This window comes from Ursus arctos, unplaced genomic scaffold, assembly GCF_023065955.2.
Source record: "Ursus arctos isolate Adak ecotype North America unplaced genomic scaffold, UrsArc2.0 scaffold_23, whole genome shotgun sequence".
Taxonomy (NCBI): Eukaryota; Metazoa; Chordata; class Mammalia; order Carnivora; family Ursidae; genus Ursus; species Ursus arctos.
In genome coordinates, this window is record NW_026622908.1 from 36,719,329 (window position 1) to 36,728,199 (window position 8,871).

The window sequence follows — 8,871 nt, forward strand, 5'->3', positions numbered from 1 at the left end:
CAGCATTTTTAAGAAAATATACAGTGCAGTCTACATGCTTACGGAAGTTTAATGATAATTTCAGTCAGGCTGTAGCTTTCCCTAACCTCTAGGAGCAATCCGAAGCATCTTCCACGGTGAGCTGATAGATTGGTTGTTGGTTTTCGTTTATCTTACTTCTGGAACATTCAAATCAGAATGTTATGTGTCAACTTGACTCAGCCACAAGGTGACCAGATACTCGGTCAAATATTATTCTAGGTGTTTCTGTGAGGGTGTTTTTGGATGTGATTAACATTTAAATTGATAGACTGAATAAAGCAGTTTGTTCTCCCTGATGTGCGTGGGCCTCATCCAATCAGTTGAAAGCCCGAATAGAACAGATTTATTTGAAAGACCCCCAAGTAACAAGGTATGCTTCCTGTATGGCTGTCTTTGAACTGGGACATTGACTTTTTCCTGCCTTTGTACTTAAAACTGAAACATTGGCTCTTTTTGGGTCTCACGCCTGCTTGGTTCTCAGACCTTCAGACTCAAACTAGAACTTCACCACCGGCTCTGCTGGGAGTCCAGTTTGCTGACTCACCCTGCAGATCTTGGAACTTTCCAGCATCCATAATCACATGAATCAATTACCTTTAATACGTTAAATTATATTGTTTTATATGTGTTTATGGATTCTGTGTCTCTGAAGAACCCTAATACATATGGTAGCAGGACCTCTCCAGTGAGGCATAGAGCATGAGGGAAATGTCCTCTTCCTCCTACCAGAAGGCAAAAGAGAAGCAGCGAAGAGAATGTGTCATTCAAGTTTAGGGGCTGATATTTTCCATATCTTAGAAGCCTCCCAAATACCATAACTCCAATCCTGAGAAACATACCCTTTGTAAATGAATGTCTTAAATTTCACAAACAGGACAGGGAAATTTGTGAATGCAACTGCCATCGGAATTTAGTAACATAAAATCTATCTCAGAGTTCTGGTAATGATGAGATAGATATTTCAGACCAGCTCTCCCACCCTACACACACACACACACACACACACACACACACACACACAGGCACACTGAACAACCAGAAGGTCTAGACTTAAAATAGGAAACCCCTATGTGAAGTCATCAAGGGTCTACGAAAGCAGCTAGAAGTACAGAGCCGGTATCCCAGTGGGGGGGGGAGCCCAGAGGGGTCAGCTCTGTAGTTAGTGCTGATTTTACCTTAGGGGCACCTGCCAATTCTGGAGGAGATGACTGAGAGGCTGAGTAGCTGACCAGACATTTGAAGAGAATCATGAAGCCGAGAAAGCACAAGAGTTAGAGCTTAAGGCCTATCAAGTAGTAGGGGTTCTGGTAAACACGGGATTTTGAATGCAAAGTGTTGCACCCATAAATAAGAATGTTCCAGAAATAGTTCAGCCTTCACGGAGATACAAGTCAGTTTGAAATCACCTCAGTCCAAATTCGGTTAAGGTGATCGGGGATTACTAGTGACGCCTGCCCAGCCACCTCCTAGAACGAATTGCAAAGGCTCTTTGAAGGAAGGTTGTATCGTGCTTTAGTCTCATATTTTTTCCACAAGACAAAATTTACTATGTAAAAATGAAATCTTAGACTTTTAAAGAGAAGGAAAGGGACTTGTATTGGTGATATAGATTAAGAAAGATGGCCAAGATGTGACTTGATGAGAAGAAGGCCATATTCTTCTATCCAGTACTAACATGAGAAATGTATTATGAGTATTTACTTACATGCCGTTGAAGGGCCCAACATGTTTATTTGAGCAACAGGCCTTCTTTCTTAATTATTATCTAAATAATGGGGAGTTAAGTTCTACTCTCAGCATTTGACTCATCCTTTCACTACCAGACCACCAAGGGGGCTGACGTTTCCTGTTTGGTATTTATTGAAATTGAAAGAAGGAATTATGCAACAAAAGGCCAGGTATAACTGTAACCAGAAGGATACCTTTAGACGTGTCCACAAAGCTGTGCACCCTCTTGTCAAATCCCGGGAGCCCGGGACTCCTCCTGCTGCATCACACACGTAAGGATTTCAGATCATCTGCTCCTGTGGCTGCAATTAAATGTTCACTGGAAAATTTTCCCCAAAGCTCCTAATTGGGAGACTCAGATCCTCAAACTTATGTTTTTAAATAGCATGCAGAGGAAGCCTGCCTCTCTCAGGGCCAATCCTGGGAGGCTATGATCCTGCCTCATCCCTTTGAACCAAAATGGGTCCAACGAGTTGCCCAGATAAGAGGTGGTTCTAAGTACTTATGATAAGATCTGTTTTCCACTGAAATTTTCGGTAAAGCTTATCACTGGGACGTGCAGGAGTCAGATGCATAGACCCTGGGACTTTGCCACAACAAGCACATCTGACTTTGGGATCTAGAGCTCAAGGGTCGCCACCCCCGTGCTGGCATCCCTGAAGCCCTCTCCATGCCACCACTCCCTTTCCTCATTTCTGGATCACAGCACACGAGTTGTAACACTCTTTTTACCTTTTTCACCTACTAGATTGTAACTTATCTGATGATTAGGACAATGTTACATTCTTTTTTGAATCCCCAGTGCTTAACACTATTCTTTAACACACACATAAAGTTCTAGTAACTCCAAAAAGAGCGAATATATTTTTTAAAAGAATTCTTTTATATCTATTTATAATTCTTTTATAGTTCTTAGAAGAACTGCAAATCAATGAGAGATGAGTAAAGGCTATCCTGTAGTGTATTCATGGGACTTCTACCCCAATAGATACTTGTCCTGGAACAACACAAATCAGCTAAAGATGAGGCCCCAAGGGTTGGTTCCTCCAGCCCTTCTGTCTCTGCTGCTGGGTCCTCACAGGCTTCATCCAACCCTGCAAAGGGCAGCCAAGAAGAGAAAATCGGTGGCTGGTCCACACCTCCATGCTGAGATGACTTGAGAATCCCACCTTCATGGAACATTGGCTTTGGCCTTTTTTTTTTTTTTTCCTTCTTGATTGTGAAGGTCAGTTATACAGTTAAAGTCGAACTAAAAAAAAAACCTCCAAAGCCTCAAAATGAAATCTGACTAGTGATTCTTCCGGTCAGTCTCAACATATTGTCCAACCACTTCCCCAGCTGCCAGTGAGGGAGGAAAGGATGGATACATAAATTAACTGGTAGGCTTCGGGAAACATAAAGCGGCTGCGATCCGGGGAATACCGTATGTTGGGGAATTGCTGTTGTTGCTGCTATAAAAAGGCCAGGGAAGAAACCCAAGGTTGAGGAATTAAACTTCCTAACATGTTGTATCTTGATTAGCAAAAGAAAAATATATAACAAAATATGTTTTAAAATCCTGCCTGCTCTCTCCTTTTCAGGGCCGGAAATACCTGGCGGCTCAGTTAATAAAAAATAGACTACTTAGCCCTACGCCAAGAATCCGTTTACACGTTTACAATAAATCCAGGGCATCATGAATGATGGAGAAAAGGGCACTTGACTCCCCTCAAGGTGAAGTCGATCAATGCTCAACTGAAGAGGCAGCGAGGCAGCCCCCGCAGGCCAAGCCAACCTCGGCTCTGGCACCTTTAGGCCAACAGCTGGATCTAGGAGGAGCGCTTGAGAGAGAACACGCCCAGCTCCGCAGCTTCTCAGCCCTCTGCTAACACCTCCGGCTTGTCCAGCCCACAGCGAAGGAAAAGCAGACTTCAGCCCCAGGGAACGGAGGGCGGGGCAAGCTTGCCTACTGTGCTGCTATTGAGCAGGAAGGATGTCAATCCTCGCCCTGGCTCCGCCCCCTCCTCCTTGCTTTCAGGCTCATCCTCTTGCGCCATCTACAGGCGGCGCCCGGAGCCCGCTCGCGGTGAAGAAACGCCCTCGCTGGGCGGGATTCTGAGGGACTTGGCTTCCTCCGCAGGGACTTTCCAAGAAGAAGGCTGCTCGCGCGGGTCTCGGGCCCCCGAGCCCCGAGCTGAAGAGCACGGCGGGAGCCGCGAGAGGATCCTGGAGGGACAGGTGGGGGCGGCGGGACGAGGGGACAGTGGGGCAGGGAAGAACTGAGGTGGGGACGTGCGGAGTTGGGGTGGGGTCTCGGAAACCCATTGAGCAATGGAAGGGAAGCAGATCCTAAAGCCTGACGCCGTGGGGCCAGCTTTCTCCCCCGCAAAATGGGGGAATAAAAATGATGCCCATTTCGCAGAGGTGTTGTGATTGAAAATATGTGATGTGCGGACCACACCGCCAGAGTGTGCGGTGCCTGTTAATGAACAATTGACTTTAAGGATCTTCTAAGCCGAGTCTCTCACCAGGGTGATTTTTTAAAGATGCAGCTTACGGAGCCTCACCCCGGATCTGTTGAACTATAACATGTTGGGTTGGCTTCAAGAATCTGCATTTTTATTATTTTTTAAAGATTTTATTTATTTATTTGAGAGAGAGAGAGAGAAGGAGCGGTGGGAGGAGGAGGGAGGGGGAGAGAGAGAGAGAGAGAGAGAGAAACACTCCCTGCTGAGCAGGAAGCCTGATTCTGGGCTCGATCCCAGGACCGGGAGATCTTGACCTGAGCTAAAGGCAGACGCTTCACCGACTGAGCCACCCAGGCGCCCCGATAATCCGCATTTTTAAAAGACCGCCCTAAATATTTCTTACAGACACTAACGTTGGGAAATCACTCATCTAGGCCAACCTCTTTGATTTGCAAATGAAGGAACTGAGAGGGGCCCAAAGTCTCTCTGCAGGGTCCTTAAAAGGCTTTAAGGCTCTAAGACTAAAATCCTACCGTACATCCTTTCCCTCCAACTGCTTAGGTGGCCCCTAGCAAATTTACCCGGTTCCTAAACTGTGAAATGGAGACAAAGTCACACCCACTGCCGAAGCGGTGGATGTGAGGATTAAGTAAGACTCCAGTGTGTCAAGCACAACCCCAACGGGCGGTAAGCGGTGAATGAAGGTTGCCACCCTACCCGTCCAGTTTTGCGAGGTGCAAAGGAAGGTCCCCGCCAGGAAGCGCGCCTTGGAAGTGCGAGTCTCAGGAGGGGGGATTGGGGAAGGTGGTTAGGGAACGTCCATCCTTGGGGCTCAGCCCTGCCCAGCCAGGTCGGGAGCTGCTGGTGCACCTGGAATGACCCGCGGCGGGTTCCGCGAGGCTCGGTAGGAGGAAGGACAGAAGGCGAGGCGCTCTGGCCTCTGGCCACGACTGCGCGGGCCGCGGCGGATCCAGCTCCTCCCCGAGAGAGGATGAGCCCCGCCTGCAGGCAGCCTCCTCCTTGGAGTCTCTGCCATCAGGGCGGTGCAGGCACCCTCCTGAGAGTCTAAGCACAACCCCCCACCCCCACCCCACCCCCGTGAGGGCGTTATCTCCAGGGGTGTTTTGCCCTCCCGATCTCGGGCGGATCGGGAGTCTTACGATCTGACTCTGAATTTAGAAATCCAGGTCGCTCAACACTTTTGACCTCAAGATGAAATGAACATCACCTCGTCCTGCTGGTGGAAGAGTAATTTGGTACGTCCTTTCCGTATTAGTAATTTGGCAATATTTCCCCAAACCTAGAAATCATGTGCAACTTTTGACCTAGTGCACAGCCTTGTAGAAAGGTACGCACCGGACAGAATGATATGATAGTCATAAAAGAAATAACAATGACAGCGCCTGTCATTTATGGAATATTTGTGCCTGGTATATTTGGACACTCATTCCATGCACTGCCTCCCTGCAGCTCGCCGTATTACGAGGTACTACTAGCAGCAGCGTGTTCTTTACCTGGTGATGGTGGAAGCCAACACGGGGCAAACAGAAAGAACCAGTGGCACCCAAGGCCAAGCTCAGCAAGTTTTCCCTCTGTGCACATTCCACTGTCTAAAGCAAAATCGGGCGGCCAAGGCTGACATTAATGAGGTGGGAGGAACTGCCAAGTCACAGGGCTAAAGGTGTGTATGTAGAGAAGGGTGGAGATTTAAGAACAATTTCTCACGCTCGTCATCTGGTTCTTCCAGTTCTCCAGACTTTCCCAAATCGGAGAAACAGAATTAGGGTTTCCCTCCTTCCCAGAAAATCAAAATAAATGTGTTCTAAGTCCACATTACGTAAAGCTTTATTAAACTGTAAACAGCGAACGTGTATAGTGTGTCCTGGAAAAGTACTGTGCTTAGAACTAGATTGAATTAAACTGCTCAGGGTCCATGAATGTGAGCAACATATTCATTCAATTCTGTATCCCAAATGTCCAGGACATTATCTGGAATCAGGAACCAACATGTGTTTTAAATGAATGAAACCATGGTGGAAATCCTATTATGTGTGTACCTCTTCCTCCTTCCTAAGGGCAGGACTCGTCTTTACCCTTTATAGAATAAATTTACACTTTGTAGAATCCAGCACTGGCTCTTGTAAATTTTAACTGCGCATTTATATGTTGAAGAAAGGATTGCATAAATGAAAAAAAATATGTAGGAAGAGGTGAGCTGCTGTGCCTTTCGCTGTTAAATATTAAAGGCAACCATAGAACTCTTTCAATTAGAGTTTAGCCTGAGTTTCAGATGGGAGTTCAAATCCTGGCAAAAATGTTTCTGGGCAAGAACTTGCTAAACCTTTGATTAGTCCATCAGGGCAGATGACCACACACCTTCCCACAGGGTTATTGAGAGTATTGACTGAAGCAGGCACGTGCATGTGTCAAGCAGAGAGAAGGCTCTCAGAGCAGTCCCCCAGCAGATCTTATTTGCCTCTATGCCTCTTGACTCCTTCCACCCACAGATAAAAAAAGCAAACAGCCTGGCTGGCCTTTGCCAAGGAATCCCACACCCCTCTCTCCATTTATAAATTACTATGTACACCACCACCAATTTATTTTAATTTGATTACATATCTTGGTTTATAAAACAGGTATTTATTTACAGTGCTTTTGACAATTAAGAATTAATTATAACAGGCAGCCAAAAAGGAAACTTATATCAAGTATGATGAACCTGGAATTTTTATTTACTTTTTTGGGTTTTGTTTGTGTTTTACAGAGGAGGCATGGCTTTTAAAATTCTGTAGTAAAAATGGAAAACAAGGCATCTTCACGTTTGATATAATCTTTTCCTACAAGAAGGCCTTGCAAAAAAAATTAACAGCAAAAACTAAGGGGGCGCCTGGGTGACTCAGTCCATTAGGCATCAAACTTTTGGATTCTGCTCAGGTCATGATCTCAGGGTCAGAGGTCAAGCCCCTCTTGGCTCCGTGCTGGGCTTGGAGCCTGCTTAAGATTCTGTATCTCCCTCTCCTGCCCTTCCCCCACAATCTCTTGTATTCTCTCTCTAAAAAAAAACAAACAAACAAAACCAAAAAACCCCTGCAGATGAGGTTATACTTTTACATGTTTTATGTGATTTTTTAAAAAGATTTTATTTATTTATTTGACAGAGAGAGAGACAGCCAGCGAGAGAGGGAACACAATCATGGGGAGTGGGAGAGGAAGAAGCAGGCTTCCAGTAGGGAGCCCAGTAGGGATCCCAGGACCCTGGAATCACTCTCCGAGCTGAAGGCATCCGCTTAACGACTGAACCACCCAGGCGCCCCTTATGTGGTGTCTTATAGGAACATTATCTAATTAAGATTTTCTAGCAAGGATTTCACATTCAGGAGTCGCAGTAAACATTCTCCAAATAGACCAGTTACCACAGCATAATTATACCCACGCATATTATTGTTGATATCTGTTTCCCATAAGAAAATTAGTCATAGAATATATGAGCAATTTATTAAAGTTAGTGTTTATAGACCACAGTGTCATATAAACCTATGAAAAGTCATGATAGAGTTATTTTTATGTTTTCCTAAATGTCAGAAAGTAGTTTAAGCTTTGAATATAACAGGGCGAATTTCTGTAGCAGAATAACAAACACAGGAATTATTTATGACAATGATAACTGGGTTGAGTCCATTTGGTCTTAACTGTTTCACAACATAAAAGCCCCCCCCCCCCCCCCCGCCAAAAAACACATAAAAGCAAGAGGCAAGAAATAAAATGGGGTATATGAATACGGAAGAAAACTCATTCCATACTGTTACCTTTATATTTGACCTTGCATGTAAAAATTCATCTCTTCCCATCAAGGAACCCCCCCAACTGCCCCTTCCTCAACTACTACTAGCTACAAATTAAGTATGGAAGAAAACACTTTTGGCAGCTAATTATGGGAAAGAATTGTCCTCTGTAGACCTAATCTGGGAGTGAGGAAATAGCCTGTTTGATTAAGCATTTATAAGGAATGTATCTATTTTTTTTTTTAGGAGTTTCCTGGTAATTATAAGAACTCTGGTCTTTAGCAGACAAAAGAAAAAAAGAGGAAGATTTCACAAATAAGTTTAATGGTCGAATTGCTTTTAAAAACTTTCTGGTTTCTAGCCTTGAGAATGTGATTGTATTTGGTTTAGCTCTCACTAGCTCTATATTGTAACTTTGAAATTACAACTTCATTTTGTCTGAAATTTGGAGGAAAAAACAATAACAAAAGATGTAGGGGTTATGAAGGGAAAAGTGTGACAGTAATCTTTCATCCAAAAAAGTTTGTTTTCGGGGCACCTGGGTGGCTCAGGGGGTTAAGCATCTGCCTTAGGCTCAGGTCATGATCCCAGGGTCCTAGGATTGAGCCCCCCACCCCCCACCCCCCACCCCTGTAGGGCTCCTTGCTCTGCAGGAGGCCTTTTTCTCCCTTTCCTTCTGCCAGCTGCTCCCCTGCTTGTGCTCATGCTCTCTCTCTATCAAATAAATAAATAAAAACCTTTTAAAAAGTTTATTTTCCTATTACCTTAAGGCAAAATATATTTTATTGTGAATATATTTAAGGTTTAGGAAATATTTGTCGTTTTATTCCCTTTCCCCAAGAAGCCAACACATAACTTACCAAAGCCAGAAATGTTTTAAAAATAAGGATTAT

The 8,871-nt window shown here is 44.7% G+C and overlaps 1 long non-coding RNA gene across 1 annotated transcript; it reads left to right on the forward strand.

Annotated features, from left to right (window-relative positions):
* The first annotated feature begins 5,306 nt into the window (after nt 1-5,306).
* On the forward strand, nt 5,307-8,546 carry LOC130544667 (uncharacterized). Its single transcript, XR_008961122.1, has 3 exons — nt 5,307-5,452; nt 5,667-5,877; nt 8,225-8,546. It is a non-coding gene; the product is annotated as an uncharacterized LOC130544667 (long non-coding RNA).
* Nucleotides 8,547-8,871: the final 325 nt, after the last annotated feature.